Raw genomic sequence first — 17,917 nt, forward strand, 5'->3', positions numbered from 1 at the left:
TATTTCTTGAAAATTGTTTTGAATTGGGTGAAGATCAGCGTATTTGTAAATACTGTTACAACAAGTTAGAGGAAAATAGAATGCCGACCAGAGCTGTACATAATAATTTAGAATTGGATGCTATTCCTGCTGAACTTTCTGAATTAAATACATATGAGTCTATACTCATTCAATGTGTTCATCCGTTCCAGACCATAGTACGTATGGAGCCCAAAACTGGTAAATTACCTCCTTCAGATTTACTGAGAGGTTTAAAAGGTAGAGTGGTGTATTTGCCCTTGGATTTGAAAAAAAATATGGAAACTATTGATGCGGATACTTTGGAAACTGAACCATTAATTATTCTGGTTAATGGTGTACCTACAAAGAATAAGAAGATTTGGCAGGAGCTGGTAGATGTGCGGAAAGTACAAAGAGCAAATTTGTATTTGAAAAAAAATAACAAATGGTATGAATCAATTTATATAGAAGAAGAAGAAGAAGAAGAAGATTTTCAAGAACACACAGAAACACCAACTGGACAAATTGAAAAAGTGGACAAGTCAAAGGAAGAAGAAATTTATGAACATTTTAGCATACATCCTCTCCATTCGAAAGAAGTTATGGGAGACAATATTGATCTCTTTCAGATGAAGAAAGCAAAAGGAAATCCCGTGAGTGTATGGGAGGAGAGCTTGGAAGCTCGATGTTTTCCCCAGCTGTTTCCTAAAGGAAAAGGAGGACGATACGATGAACGTCCAGAACAGATTCCAGCTTCAGAGTATCGGACTACAAGACTATATGCTGAAGATCCCAGATTTCGACAAAGTATTCCTTATTTGTTCCATCTTTTATTTGAAAGCGACTTGTCTGCACTGTCTTATGCAGTAAATCACATTTTAAAAAGTGGAGTACATTTACAAAATGTGTCTGCTAAGGATTTTATGGAGAAAGTGCAGCACCGAGATGATCATTTGGAAACACAACTGATCAATCTGATGGCTTGTCAGCGTGGGACAAATGAATATTGGTACCGACGCCATGGTGAACTAAAATGCATGTTACGCAATTTAGGAACACCAACATGGTTCCTTACCCTAAGCTGTGCCGAGTACGCTTGGGATGATTTACTGGATTTTCTACGAGAGGCAAATTCAAACATTAAAAACATCGAATACAAGACAGCAGGAGAACTGTGCTCATTGGATCCGGTTAATGTTTGCAGATATTTCAATCATAGATTTGAGGCTATGATGTCCTTCATCTGCAATAAAAAAAATCCACCCCTTGGAGAAGTAGTGGATTTCTTTTGGAGAAAAGAGTACCAGGCAAGAGGTGCTCCTCATATTCATATGCTGCTGTGGATCAAGGATGCCCCAAAGTTTGGAACAGATACTGATGAAGCAGTGTTATCTTACATTGAAGAATATGCAACATGTGGTATACCAAAAAGCACAGAAGAGAACAAGTTAAAGGAGCAAGTTCTACGTTTCCAAAGTCATCGGTGTGGAAAATACTGTCGACGGAAATACAAGAGCAAAGAAAAATACTACACTAAATGTCGATTTGGATTTCCTAGACCTGTTCTTTCAAATGGAAGAGTCAACAGTTTTATGTCAGCTGTGAGACATACTATCACAAGAAAATCACCTAAGAATACCTACAACCTAAGAAGAAAAGAAGAGTCAAAATATATAAATGACTACAACCCAGTCATTTTATCCATGTGGAACGCTAACATGGATATTCAGTATGTAGCTGACAATTCCATTGCTGTTGCACGATATGTAACGTCTTACATTACGAAATCAGAAAAAACAGAATTGAAGGAAATGTGGGAAGAGATTTCTCACGAGAAGACTGTCAGTAAGAAGCTGTACAGTTTCAGTCTGAAGATGTTATCGCATCGAGAAATTGGATCCTACGAATGTTCAGATAGGTTATCTTCTGCAAGTCTCTACTCGAAGTCAAGAAGAATAATTTGGGCAAGTTTAGGCCTTGCAGCAATGAGAAATCGGGTACTGAAATCTGTTGGAGAAATTGAATATTTGGCTGAGAATGACCCAGAAAGTACAGATATATTGAAAACAAACATGTTGGACACATATTATCCCAAGAGAAGTCATCATCTGGAGAACATGTGTCTCTATGAAGTGTTGCAGAACTACATTTATTCACGGAAAGCTGCAGAAGACATCAACAGTGGAAAATATAAAGTTGTTGGTGAAGAAGGATGTTTGGTGAAGCAAACCAAAGGAAGTTTGATAAATCACCGGAAGCTGAGTTGCGACACTACCGACAAGAAAGAATTTTACTACTTGGCTCTTTTACAGTTGTTTAAACCATGGCGTACAGAGGATGAACTACTGGGAGAATTCCAGAGCTATGAAGATTCTTTTAATGCTTGCAAAGACAGCATACAATGCAGTACATTCTCAACTTATCTGCAAATGTTAAATGAAGAAATTGAACAGGAAACTACAATTGCAGCAGAAATAGCTAGAGACAGTTCTCAGGACAGCCAAAGTTCTGGAACACTCAGTCAAGATCCCCTAGGACAACCAATCGTTGAAAATGAAGCATCAATAGCCATGAATGAAGTGGAAACGGCTATGAATCAAGCTCAAGAAGAATTTATAGACTTACAAAATTTGGAAAGACAACTGAATCAAGAGCAGCAACACATTTATGAAGAGATCAAAAACAAAATTGATCACGGATTTCTACATGAAAAAAAAGAGTGCTCATGCACATCATTTCATCCAATCAGGATGTATGTAAGCGGACAAGCTGGCACTGGAAAAAGTTTCCTAATTAAAGTCATCAGAAGCTACCTAAAGCAAAAAACGGATTCTACTTTGTCTTGTGTGGTTACTGCTCCAACTGGGTTAGCAGCATATAACATAAAAGGAATCACCTTACATCGTTTGCTAATGTTACCAGTGGAGCATGAGAACAAAATACAATTCAACAAGCTAACTGGAGAAGCATCCTTGGAAGTTTCAAGAGTATTGAAGAAGATGCAAGTTCTCATTATTGATGAGGTGAGCATGGTATCAAACTTAATGCTTGCCTTTGTGCATTTAAGAATGCAGCAAATTTTGAAGACAGACTATGACGTGTTATTTGGTGGAAAACACGTCATAGTTTTTGGGGATCTTTTGCAACTTACTCCAGTTAAAGGACAACCAGTGTTTAATACTGTGACACATGAAGACACGAAGAAGTCATTGGGAAGCAGTGGAAATACAAATATTTGGTCCTTCTTTGAGTACAAGGAACTTACAACTAATATGAGGCAAGCAAACGATGAAGAATATGGAAGTATTCTGAAAGATATCAGAATTGGACTACTCACAGAAGTTGGGAAAAAAGCATTACAGAGTTGGCTGCTACATAATTTATTTCCAAAGGAAGAAATAGTTGCAGAGAAAATATACAAGAATATTGCAGAAAACAAAAGTGTCATCTGCTTAATGCCAACTCTACGTGAATGCTCAATATTTAATGAGGAGCTTTTGAAATTGGAAAAGGAAGAGATCAGGAAATTGGAAGCAGTGGACAAAATTGAGGATGGAAGAATTACTGTCACAGTAACAGGCAAACTGAAAAATAAATTGGACTCACTAGAGAAGAACATCTCCAAAACAGCAGGATTAGAAAAAATCTATATGTTTGCATAAACTGTAGAGTATTTTTAAGGAGAAATTTGGATGTTGAGAAAGGCTTAGTGAATGGAGCGATGGGAAGAGTTGTGGGTTTTATTAATTATCAGAAAAAAGAAGGAATTGAATGTTTACAGATAAAATTTGATCAGATAGATGAAGTTAAAGATATTTGTCGTTGTACAGTTCGTTTTATGCTTGTGAAAGACTTATATGTACGTAGGAAGCAGTTTCCGTTTTCTCTAGCATATGCTGTAACTATCCACAAGTCTCAAGGATTGACTGTAGATTGTGCATTTGTGAACATTGGTTCAACTGTGTTCAAAGAAGGTATGGCATATGTAGCTTTGTCACGAGTCAAAACATTATCAGGTTTATTCATGATAGACTTTGATGACTCAAAAGTTAGTGCTGATACAAACTGTGTAAAGGAGTATAATAGATTAAGAAGAAGCTATGCTCCTCATTTAGGTCAGTATCCTGTGTTGGAGAAACGTGTAGTTTCTCGTAAAAGGAGAAATGAGAATATCTGTAATGAAGATATAGAGAAGAGGAAAAAAAAGAGGAGTGATGTAATTGCAAGCAAAAAGAAAAAGGACAATGAAGAACAGGTTGTAGGATGTCATTTTGAAAATAGCTCTGGTGTCAACTGCTACGCTAATGTAGTGCTGAATGTTGCATTTTATCTGGAAAGTTTGCAAGAGCAGATAATAGTAAATCAGGGAAAAAGATTCTGTTCAGAGCGGAGTCTCCTTTTTCAAAAGCTGAGTAAAGATAAAACTCAAATAGAAAGTGCTACTGATATTAGAAAACTTTTAGATGTATGTTCAGGACGAACACAGTTTTCTCAAAATGAACAGCAAGATGCACACGAATTTTTGATGTATTTTCTTCAGGTAGTGGAAGAAGAAGGAGTTCCCATTGACATTTTTTTTGGTCTCTCTTATAAATGGGAACATAGTTGTGATAATTGTTATAATATATGTGGCTCTATTGTTGATAATGAAAGGTTTATTTATTTGACATTGCCAGAGAGTAAAACAGTCACTTTTGCAAAATTAGTTAAAGATGCTAATCATAGCATGAAATGTGGTGAGTGTAATTCTGACATGTTTTCAACATTAATTTTAAGGGAATACGGACAGTATGTAATTTTAATGATGCAACGATGTAGAGCTGATGGTTCAAAATTGGATACTTTAATAAAGAAGTTTACAGGACAGCAACTATCAATTTCAGGAAAAACTTTTGTAACTGTTGCAATAATTTTCCATGATGGACCTACTGTTACTTCTGGACATTACACAGTTTATCTAAAATGTGAAAAAGGCTGGACACTGTGTAATGATTCCCAATTGATTTTCAAACAACGTTTGCCTTTTGATTTAGCAAATTCCTATCTAATCTTCCTGAAACCTAAATTTTAGAGAGACTTGGCAAGATCTGGACAAAATAATTTTACCATTTTACTGGATTACCATTGCAATTTTGTAGAAAAAATATTTTTAAAATTATCATTTGGCCTAAAGGAAAGATAACCAATTGTAATGTGGACTTTTTTAATTTTTAATGCAATTTTGAAAAACCAATAATTTAGAGATAATCGGTAACTTCTGCACATTTTAAATTTTGGACTGCTATTGGACTGCCATTGGAAATTTTTTCAAAAATGATTTAAAAAATTACTATTTGGCCATGTGGAAAAGTAAGCAATTCTATTGTGGACTAAATAAATTATTCAAAAAATTTTCGTGAACCAAAATGTTACAGAGAATCGGTGAGATCTGGACAGATTAAACTTTAGAATTTTAATGGATTTCCCTTGGAAATTTATTCCAAAAAAAATACTATTTGGCCTAAAGGAAATGAAATCAGATGTATTTTGGAGTTATTTGAGATATAATATTGTGATTATACTTCTGAAACAAACATATCAGACGGTATTTTAAAGAAATAAGTATTGTTTTTAGATGATATTTTTTTAGAATAATATGCATTTCTGTAATGATAAGTTTAAGTGAGAAGAGATTCTGGGCTTTTTTAATACAATCTTTGAGATTGTTATTTTTTTTTGCCCGCTGTAAAATGATGAATGCAATTGCTTTCACAATTTATAGTGAAATGCAATATATTCTGAAAACAGCAAAAATAAGGCAAAAATATTTTTTGGAAAAAAATGTAAATATGTATACTGTATTATAAAATGTTTTAAAAATATTAATACTTTTTTCTTTTTTTCCAGATAGATATAGAAAATTTTCGAAAACTACAAACATTTTTAAAACTATTTTTAAAAAAAACAAATGAATAAATATTTTTTCAGTGAGTATGGTAAGTCAATAATAATAATTGTAGTCTCTCAAGGACCTTGTAATGTGATAATTGATTTTTAGTGTTTTTTTAAAAAAATAAAAAAAAGGTACGCGCACCGTACGCGTACGGTAAAAAAAAAAAAAAAAAGGTTTTAAAAAACATATGTAAAAAAAAAGATGAAAGATAAGGTTGGCTCTTAAAAGAACCGTTGTGTTCATGCAGGGACAGAGGAAAGGAAGCATGGGAAAATTATTCAAAGCGACAAATGTGTTGATCTATTTTGTTGTTCACTAGGGAAACACTGGTCTCCCTATAGCAAATTAGATCTTGACAAAATGTGCATCGAATATCAACCTTCCGAAATCGAGGGTTGATTTCCAGAGGGCCAGCAAAAGGAGATTCTCCCCCCACAGATGAAGGGCTCACCTGACCTGCAGAAGAAGGAGTCAGCCCTGCAGATGATGGTTCAGGCTGAGCTGCTGTGGATGTACTGGCTTGTCTTTCTGAAGAGTTACCTCCAAAAAGATGACCATGTGTCCTTCTGTGTACATCCTGGAGGTGTCTCTTCATGGTGTGATTCCCAAAGGAATACTTCCTGTTAGGATTACCTCTAGAAAGTACACGCTTACACAGCTTACAAGTCACTAAGGGTGCATTTACCTTTTGCTGGCCTTCAGGAAAAGTAAAATAATCCCATACATAAGAGGGCTTTTGTTTCCTCGATCTCTGCCTCAAGACAGTGCTGCTAGTGCTAGCCTCACTCTCAGAAGAGCTCTGCTGTTCTGCCATCGTATCCCAAAGACAAACCAGCTCCTTCTCCCAAGGGATCACAAGCAGAAATGAGGGGAATGGGTGTGGTGTAGGAGAGTTCTAGAACTGAAAGTAGTTTCAACCAATCAAAAGTTGTGTTTCATGATCACATGACCTACCGTACGCTTACGGTACGCTTACGGGACGCTTACGGCAAAAAGTACGCGTGCGCGTAAAAAAGACACGCGCTTGCGCGCATGCGCATAACAGTCACTCCCGGCACTTCCGCGTAACGTGCGCGTGTGGCGTAAGCGCGCACGCGTCCCACGCGCAGTACGCGCGGCTACGCAAATTGCGTAACTATACGCAAGCAGCGTAGATAGATTACGGACGTTGCGTAAACCGTACGCTTACCGTGAGCTTACGGTACGCGTACTAAAAAAAAAAAAAAAAAAAAAATCTGGAAATAAATTTTACATGTTTATTTTAAAAAATATATTAAAAAAAAAATATTTAAGGATTTTAAAAATTTAAGCATAGTCTTTATAAAAGGAAAGAAAATTAAATTAAAAATATGTTTGAAAAAAATGAAGAATAAAAAAAAAAATTAGCATTTAAAAAACCTTGCAAATTCACTGAAAAAACCATGGGTTTCACACACGTTATAGTTAGGAATTAGCATTTAAAAAACCTTGCAAATTCACTGAAAAAACCATGGGTTTCACACACGTTATAGTTAGGAATTAGCATTTAAAAAACCTTAGAAATTCACTGAAAAAACCATAGGTTTCACACACGTTATAGTTAGGAATTAGCATTTAAAAAACCATAGAAATTCAGTGAAAAAACCATAGGTTTCACACATGTTATAGTTAGCTGGACATTTTACTCGTAAAAAACCAATGAAATTGCCCCGTTATAGTTAGTTCAGCTAACTATAACTCGCGCGCCCGCAATGCACTGCTGATGACGTCACATATTACATCACTCATGACATGGTCAGTGACATCACTCATGACATCACTGATGACATCTCAAATGACATCACTGATGACATCACTGATGACATCATCCTTGTGATAGAGTGGCAGACCTCTTCTCACCTTAATATAAGCTTTGATACACACATTCAAAAATAGAGACTAAAATTTTCAAAACAATGGACATACCAATACCAGTTACAACAACCTCTTCAGTAATTCTAAGATCCACATACACATCCACTCATTCACCAACAGTCCTATACAGTCACTCATACATGTACTCACTCATCATATGTACTCATACACCTATACATCCTGTTACATAATGCCACTCATCCATAGAGTTACTCACACACATAGTCACTCATGCTAATAAAGAATCAAACATACATTCACCTGCATATACAGTTATACACACACCACCACACTTACTTCTACGGAAACTTACACATACTTAGTCTTTTAAACAATCACTTATAGAAACACATACTTATTCATACAGGAACTCTTTCAATCTCTCCCTCTCAGATATACTCACATATATACACCAATAGTCACATATACTAGTTTAAAACATATGTAGTTACTCCTGAAGACACTATTGAGACAGTCATTCACTCACTAACACACCCATACACACACTCATCCACCCATACAGTCCTGCACACATGCTGTCTTCAACACATACAAACAGTGAGTCACTCATTCATGCACCTATGCACTACGTAATACCCCCCACCGAACCATACAGACACTCAGACTGATACTCAAAAAAACAACTAATAACCTATATAGACACCCATGTAGCTACTCACCAACCCATGCAGCCACTTATACACAAAGTGAGAGATACACTTAATCAGTCAGTTACACAATCAATTTTTCAAAAACAAATCATCCATTTAGACACTTATATACCCATTTATTCTTCCATCGACCTTGAGATATACATATATAAAACATATGTAATTTTCAGAAAAACACACATTCACTGGATGATGTCATCAGTGATGTCATTTGAGATGTCATCAGTGATGTCATGAGTGATGTCACTGACCATGTCATGAGTGATGTAATATGTGACGTCATCAGCAGTGCATTGCGGGCGCGCGAGTTATAGTTAGCTGAACTAACTATAACGGGGCAATTTCATTGGTTTTTTACGAGTAAAATGTCCAGCTAACTATAACATGTGTGAAACCTATGGTTTTTTCACTGAATTTCTATGGTTTTTTAAATGCTAATTCCTAACTATAACGTGTGTGAAACCTATGGTTTTTTCAGTGAATATATATATATATATATATATATATATCTCTCTCGTGTGTGAACAAGGGCACGGCTGTGCTCGAAACGCGTCACTGAGAGAAGGAGCAGAATAAAAATCTACCTGCCATTAATCGGGGTCCGTTTTCCTCTGTTCGCCGCGGCTGCTGCGTCTGCACCACTGCGGAGGTTGAATTGCTGTATATATATATATATATATATATATATATATATATATATATATATATATATATATATATATATGAGTGCGCATATTCAAATGGAGGGATTACGAACACTGCAACTCCCAGAATGCTTGCACACTGTCTCATTGGAGCAGCCCCAATGGGGGCGTGTCATCATGCATTAATTAAGGGGATGTCAGCGTTCGGCGAAGCACGCACCTTATCTCGCCTCTGAAGAAGAGAAAACTCTCGAAACGTGTCAGGCTACATAAGGCTGTTTTAAATTGTTTGGCATGTTGAACTGTGTCCATACCTTTCATTAAAGGCTGGTAACCTTTCATCTCAGCTCGAGTGCGTCTCAAATAGGTTACCGTTGGTTTGTGTATGTATATATATATATATATGGGGCATGCAATGTCGTTTGAAATTTGAAGGTGAGCCAATGACGCGCTTTCTGACTGCACCATCCTTTGAAAAAGAGAACCTCTCGAATCGCGTCAGGACTGCAGTCTCATGCTGATGATTTGCTGGCAAGGGTTGCTGGTTGATTCAAAAATAAAGGTTGTTTGGGGAAAGCCTTCCTTTTGTTCGAGTGCGACTCACCTGTTGGTCACTCCCCACCGAGCGCGATATATATATATATATATATATATATATATATATATATATATAACTGAATCGCTGATTTCCAACTTCCCCACGGGCGATGAAAAGATACAGCACGAACTCCTCTTTGTTGGAATGACAAGATATTTATTTCTCACATCTTCAATATGTCATAATATTTATATATATACACATACATACATACATACATATATATTTATATTATCTACTGGCGATAGTTAGGACCGTGTTTCCATAGGAAATCTGAAAATTCTATTTTGAATAACTTTGGCGCCAGTTGGCGAATCCTCGCAAAATTTTCAAAACTAATGGGGCGCTCCACTGAGCTCCTACCCTGAAAGTCTCGGGGTGATTCGTCAAGCGGAGGCTGAGAAAAAAGGGGGGTCCCAAAACGCGTTTTCCCAATGCATTTTTCCATAGGACGTTTAGTCGAAGGTACAGCCCGAACGGCTGAACAGAATTACTTGAAATTTGGCAGAGAGGTAGTCCTCAGGTCAGGGAAGTGCCTTTTGCAGGTCTGGTGTAAATCTGTTCAGTATTTTCTGAGAAAATAGCATTTAAAAGCATATCAATATCTATATGCGCGCACCGTGCGCGCACCGTTACGTGCGCGAGCGAAATTCTGATTGGTTGTTAGATGTCAGTAAACATTCGAATCGGTCGAAATCAGGAAGTGTCGGCCGCCGTTTTGTCTCTCTCAGTCTGAGGCAGTGAAAAACAAAAGGTGGAGAACGTGAAAAGGGGGCAGGGTGGAAAGTTCCTGACCCCCTAGCCTTTGTCAGGGGGTCCCTGAAGGACCCCGAAGGGTGAGAAAAAAAAATCAGAAAGGTGCGCGCATGTTGCGCGCAAGCTGTAAATGCCATAAAAAAAAAAAAAGATAAATAAATTAGCATTTAAAAAATCTTTGAAATTCACTGAAAAAACCATAGGTTTCACACACGTTATAGTTAGGAATTAGCATTTAAAAAACCTTGCAAATTCACTTAAAAAACCATAGGTTTCACAAATGTTATAGTTAGCTGGACATTTCCCTCGAAAAAAAACCAATGAAATTCCCCCGTTATAGTTAGTTCAGGCAACTATAACTCACGCGACCGCAATCCACTGCGGATGACGTCAGATATTACATAATATAGGGAGACAGACAATTTTGCTAAAGACCCAAATCCTACAAACTAAACGTCAACATCGCAGGGCTTGCCACTGTTTTCAACAACAGATTTCACACACAATCTGAATCTGGCATTTGAGGCAAATACTGTGAAGTCAACACAGAATTTTGGGTGGGTAGCTTAATGTCAATGAGGGCCATACACACGTGTAGAGGTAAGTCAAAAGGCGGGTTAGCACCATCATTCCCAGATCCGACCCAAGGGCAAGGTTTATTAAAAGTCAACTACTTCATTTCCAGTTCATAGTAAGGTGCATTAGCAGCTATAAAAGCAAAATGACTGTGGCATTTAACTAAATATCTACTAAGAGGATAGCTTGGGCCTTTTGGCAGCCATGATGCGAAAAGACCACAACTAACGAGTGGCAGAGAACATGTAAATTTACGAGCTAAAGCAGAATTAGCGGTCAAGTTCCTTAGAGTGGAATTGGTCAGCAAGAGCTAATTTTTTGACACTGAAAACCTAACCGCTTCATTTCATTAAGATTAGAAAGCTCATTGGTTTAAAGTGCTGGCTGAAGATATACTCAACTTTCTTAGGTTGGGGTTAAGTGAGTACGTTCAGCATAAAAAAAAAACTTCTACAATAGTTTTAAATGGGAAAAATACTACTAAAAAAAATGTTTCTATTAAAAAGCCAAAGAGATTCAACTTCTAGAGGGGTTTACTGAAGCAATGGTACTTCTGAAATTGATTAAATTAGTATCATTGGGTTGACCAAAAGTTACATGACAGCCAGGAAACATGTCAGTTTGTAGTCTCCACTTAGTGAAAGACTGCTGTCAAAATTAAAATGCATTGCTCAGGGAGGTAAACCCTCCTTTAATATCAACTCTAATGACTGACCATGGTAAAGCAACAGTTAAATAAACAATTGTTCTACCCTGTCTTAAATGTGTATGTAGGTATGTTTTGCCTGTAGAGGGCAGATAATTATGAACTTTACACATGATTCTCAATAGGTAGAGGTATTTGGGTAGCACAGAACATTTTTAAATCGTCTGCCCATAAATACTGGACACTTGCAAAAGAATTGATGATCCAATCACGATAGAGGATAACTTGGTGAAGCAAAGTGTAATATGTTAGCTATGCCAATTGCATCTATTGAGGCAAACACCAATCTGACAGGAATATTAGAAATGGCATCTACTGGACCTGCAGTCAAGTAACTAGAGAACTCACTTAAATGCAGGCCTTTAACGTGACATGTATACTGCAGATCGCACAATCATTTGCTCTGAGCGTAAAAGTTTAAAGAAAGACCTTAGCATCTTGTCTGTAGCCTGCAATGTATGTTAATGTGTTATACCTGCCTGTTCAGTAGCGTAAAGCCACAATGAAAGGACTTTTCACCTTTCATGCGGACAAGTGTTCAAAATACAATTACACACCCTAACGCAAAATACGTCTGCTCAGGTTACGACCCTGGGGAAGCCATCATACATGGAAAAAGCATGCATGCTACCAGCATATTAGTGCCATTCCAAGAGCGAATGGTACTACATCATACGACAAACCAGTTTACACACACCAAAGAAAGAGATATGTTTGCATTGTATTTTGCTCAATTTAGAACCTGTATAAAAGAAAAAAACATTTTCATGGTAAAACTGTGGGGCCCAGTGACAGAACAGCGTTCTAAGTACTATTCGTAATAGTGTAACAAAAACTATTATATAACCAAGACCACGGACGTGGTCGAAACGCGTCGTCCTTCTCTGCCAAACTGAAAAATAAACTGCTGTACTGATCAACTGGGCTCGTGTGGATCCTTTCTTTCCCGTGGATTTGTATCTTGTGAAATATATATATATATCCCAATTAGCAGGCGCATCAATACCACCAACTACTGTGTACATCTTCATCAACCCTAAAACTTAGCCACTACCCTTACCCTAAGACTTATAGCTGCCAAATCTAAGCTTAACATTTAACATTAAATGTTGCCTAACTCTGAACACTACCACAAGCCGGCCCTATCCGTAGGCAAATTTTTTGTTTTAATTCTTACAAAAACAGGTAATTTCAGGTACCATGAACACCCTTGTGTTTAAAGCAAAGTGCTCAAAAAGAGGACAAAGGGACATTTTTCATGTGAGTTCATTAGGTATAATGGATACCAAATGAACCACTTGCAGGCTCCATGCTAGCTTGAGTGCACCAAGGTGAAGATAGATTTAACAAGTCTGTTTGCACTTAGATACATCATCGATGCCAGAAGATGTTAAAAGATTGTACATCTTGTTTCTCATACAAGAGCTCCTGGAGCAGGAAACCAAACTACACCTATCCAAACAACCTCCCAAGTGGCACCCATTCACACTGTCATTTTAAAGATCTCTTCAGATTCAACTTGATTCTTTGTCACCACTTAAGAAAAAAAAAAAAATTAACTTAATCACTTTCTCCTTCAGATCGCTTCAAATACATTTCGTTGTTAGATTGAAAGACATGAGGAATGAGTCTACCATTTTTTGTGCAGAATCTTGCTATCAGTTCTGTGCATGCTGGGATAATAGGTCGGGGATCGATCATAACGACACAAAACAATAACAGTGTTAATTGGATAATACCTGTTACCCAACGAAATGTAACTGTCCGTTTTCCATCCAATGCTTAATAATAGAAGGTAGCTAGTAGTTCTGTACTCTCACATTTGGCATTTATAAAGACGATAGTCACAGCGAGATAAAAGAGATTTGCGACAGATTACAAAATATGCAAACCTCTGCTTAAACAACTGGGCTCAGAGTTTCTAAAAGTTTTCAATGTCATGGCACCGCTTTCCTTTGGTAGCCCAAGCAGCACAGCGGCAGAACTCTGCCACCTCCATTTTACAGTAGTATTTATACTTGGCGACACAATCAATGAACCCCAACAATGCCACTGGGATCAAAGTTTCTGGAGAAACTCCATGCCTTTGTTGGACTAGTTTTGTCATTACAGAAAGAAAGAAATTTAATTTCCTACACTTGAGTTTTTCAAGTACTTAATTGGATCTCTTGCCCGGAAGTGCGATATTGTTAAACCCCGTGCTTTCTGGACCTAAACAGTGCACTGAAGATGAGAAGCAGCAGAATACTGGTAAGCTAGGGACAGGAAGGCGCTGCCTGCTAGTACACAGCGCAAGACTTCAAAACTGCTCAACGCCAATATGAACTTAACACTCCATCACCCTGACAATCACAGTTACTAGGTGTGGATGCAACTGAGCTCAGGGGCAAGAGTGCAAAGGAAAGTGATATTGGAACTACCACTTTCATGCTGGCATGACAATCTCATTCCAAAGTCACTGCAAAATCTAAAGTGTGTTAGATCTTAACATAGTGCACTGGAGACAAAACTACTGCACAACCCAACTTGACAGAACCCCCATGATCAGGTACCATCTGCAAAAAATCCGATCCATTACAACTTACTAGTGCTATGCAAGCAAGCGAGAGCCCTCAAGAGTAGAACATCTACTCTACAGTTGGAAACGAACTGCCCAGCATTTATCAGTTGGCGTCACCATTCACCACAAGTACAGGCAACTGCTATTCGAGTTGACTTGAAAAGAGAACATCATCTCAGAATCCTAACCCACAAAGGGGACTTATCATAGACCTACAACATCCAAAAGCATTCCTAAACCTTTTTTGCTGAGAATGAGGAGACAAAATTATTCCTGGGACCCAGAAAACAACAATCACCGTGTTTTTCACCCGATCATATCAGGGAAAAGCAAACAGTTCAGCTGATTAAAGTGAAAATGCGGATCTATGCAACTTAATTCGTAGTGTTACTTCATACGAGTCCCCCTGCATTACACCTGCACAGAGACTACCAAAAAGCAATACTCTGGAATTAAGGCTTGGTCCCATCAAAACCACAGGGGATTGTTTCATTGAGTCCATTAAAGCTGTCGTTCAAAGCCTGAAAAGACCCACGGGGTGCACCTTCAGGCGATCACAGGGGCGAGAGCAGATCTCCCGCCTCATCCACACTGACCGGCTCACACCACAGCGTGGGCTGTAAAAAAAAATCGAAACGCAGCCAAAGAAAGTTTAAAGAGCCACATGGAAAGAGGCAGTGCACGAAGTGAGCCGTGAAGACAACAGCCCTGCCAAACTCACCCACGAGCTAGGCACGGGAAAAGCAGAAGACAACCCCACCATTGCTCAACCTCACTAACTGCTGTATGACGATTTCGGAAGTTGAGAAGGCAACCCCCCACACACCACCCCGCATACAGACCATCTACAGAAGTCTCGCTGATCTTGTACAGTAAAGACAGCATTTAAAATGACAGGACGGGCAGAGCTAGTAAGTCTACCTCAGGAGGTCGATTAGCTCGGGCTCCCAGCCAACCCTTACCCAGAAAAGCAAACATCTGCAACATAGCCCCATAAAACAACTTACCAGTAAGAGAGCACAAGGAAATGCACAAGCGATCCAGAGGGGGGAGGGGGAGGAAAGGCTGGGGGGAAATGAGGACACACACACGAAGAGCACACATGGGAATCTTGTCTTCTGCACTAGGCAAAGCAAAGGAACCCCGTTCTAGCAGAGGAAGCCGGAGAAAGGGGGTTGTTTATGGCTGCAAGTGTGGGTGCACTGGAAGGAAGGGGTTGTGTGTATCGGGGGTGGGGATTACCGCCCACCCTCCCCAAATGGTTGCTCTTAAAACAGGGGAATAATGTGAGCACATTAAACAGGGGCAGTGGGCGAGGGGCAGAAACAGGAGCACCAGTAGGGGTAGCAGGAGATTACTAAAGGGGTACTGTGGGTGCTCAGGAGGGTGACCAGATTATCACCAGATGTAAAGGGGCACAGGAAGCCTCAGCTTGAAAGACAGAGGGCAGAGTGTTTTGAGTCTGGGGGGAGGATGCATGGTGCAAGGATGGGAAGGGGCTGGCAGGGGAGAGAGAGAGAGGAGGCTGCAGGGACCAGCGTGGTGCTCCTGCACAGACCGTTTCGTTGACGATCACTCACCTAGGTCTGCAGGGACCCCGGGGCCGGTGATAGAGGCGCTCAGCCACCGGGGTGTCCGGGGGCCCCGGTGCTGTTGGCTGCAGAGGAGGGGGCTCTACCGCCGCTGCCGGCTATCGGCCGCCTCTGTGTGCCTGAAGGTGGGGGGTGCGCCCCCCGCCCGCTCGCTGCTGGGGGGCCCGGGGTCCGCGTGCTCCGGGGATCCCCCCCGCGAGGAGGAGGAGGCGGCGGGGAGAGGCGGAGAGCCACAAATTCCGTCTGGAGTTTCTAACAAAGAGGCGGAAATGGCCGAGAGCAGCCGAAGCACCAAGGCCCGGCATGCGCATGCGCAGAATACGCGAGGGAGCAAGTGAGAAGGGGGAGACCAGAGCAAGAGGGATCCTGATTAGAGTGATACGGGAGGGCGAACCTTGCTCCAAGCAAACACAAGAAGCACGTGAGAGAATAACAGAAGCATTCGGCATATTATAAAGACGAACGAGCATGGTGTGTAAAAAATAGGTGTGCGGGGTTGTCTCTGCGCTGGATGAATAGAAACGTGTGCCACTGTACCCCGTCGTTCTTCTTGGTAGAAATGTATAGACATGTGACAGAACAGCACCCTCAGTACTGATGGGAATAAAATGACAAATATCAGGTAAGTATACCAATCTAATTAGCAGTTGCATCAACACCACTACCTCTTCTGTACATCTCCATCAACCCTAAGCCTAGCCACTACCTTTACCCTAAGTCTTAGCTCTCCCAACTCTTAGCTCAATTAACATTTAACCAAAACTTTAGCCTAACTGATGATGAAGCAGGCAATAGGCAGCCGAGAGGCCAAAGTCTGTATGGGCAAACAAAGTTGATGATGAGACTGCTTATGTCAGAATTGTGAAACAAACTGATCAAAAGTGTGCTCTCTAACCAAGACGTGTTTCTGGTTTCACTGCATTGTGGGTGAAATTTCGGCTCCAAATTAGGCTAACTCTCACTGAATGCTGAGATGGTGACATCCACTATCCTGGAAGAAAATTACTTAGGCCATCTTTCGCTATGAAAATTTCCTAGTAATCAAATCTGACATTCGTGCAGGAAAAGTGTAAGTCAGTCACTGAAAACGGCCGAGCCCACTGGCAGCGAGTGAGTATACTTAACTGTCTTTCCGGACAAAGGTCCACTTTCAGAAATACCACATCAAAGGAAGTGAGCGGAGTGCAGTAGGACACCTCTCCAAGGCCCTCCCCTTTCAGGCAACCCTAGCTTTTATGCCCTTCGCTGTCTCTGACCACCAGTAACTGAGAAGCACATGCCCCTCATGAATGGGTCTTATATTACCTCTTCCCCTCCAAGGATGACTGACAGCGACCCATCCAGTCCCCGAGGGCTCGTGCACCACATTCCAAATCAGGGTCTGTGGAGCACACCTAACGTCCTCAGCAACTGTGTTAGCATGTATTATTTATGTAATTTCCGCATTCTATGAGATTAATACCAGGAGCAGGCACAATGCATTCAGCCCCTATACGAGACTAGCTCTGAAGTGGGCAGAAATCCTGTTTGTGCTCATTTTAGCACTCCCCCATAGACTTAAATGGCCGTATAGGTTTTGATATCATGCAAATTAATCTTTTACATACTTCCCAAAGCATCTTCTTACTTTTAACTGTTAAATAATGACATATATGGCTAATAGCTACAGTAAATATTTGTGAAATTTTGACTAGCTTCTTCTGCTTGGCATCAGTGCTTGGTGAATTCCTCCATCTTTAGAATCATGACATTTATACCTAGCTGAACAAAAAAACGCCTCGCCAGGGGTAGTAAACGGTATGTAAATGTAATTACAACACAATACAATACAATGATTTCGTTTAAGGCAAGTGTATCAAACTGATAGCTAACGAGCTGTTGTTAGCTCGCGAGTTGCTAGTAATTAGATCACGGACAAGTGGCCCACCCCAGGAACTAATTCAGCCAAACCATAGCTGACAGTATGGAAGCCTTGCACACATGACCGGT

At 39.7% G+C, this 17,917-nt stretch overlaps 1 protein-coding gene across 2 annotated transcripts in view; it reads right to left on the minus strand.

Annotated features, from left to right (window-relative positions):
- PCGF3 (polycomb group ring finger 3) overlaps window positions 1-16,237 on the minus strand; it is a 326,964-nt gene extending 310,727 nt beyond the window's left edge. Inside the window, exon 1 of one of the 2 annotated variants that reach the window (XM_085641122.1) lies at window positions 15,917-16,237. The gene's annotated coding sequence lies outside the window, so the exon portion shown is untranslated. The remainder of the gene's footprint in view (window positions 1-15,916) is intronic. The other variant, XM_085641123.1, reaches the window with a different exon arrangement.
- Window positions 16,238-17,917: the final 1,680 nt, after the last annotated feature.

The sequence above is a fragment of the Triturus cristatus genome, chromosome 2_2 (assembly GCF_964204655.1).
Source record: "Triturus cristatus chromosome 2_2, aTriCri1.1, whole genome shotgun sequence".
NCBI lineage: Eukaryota > Metazoa > Chordata > Amphibia > Caudata > Salamandridae > Triturus > Triturus cristatus.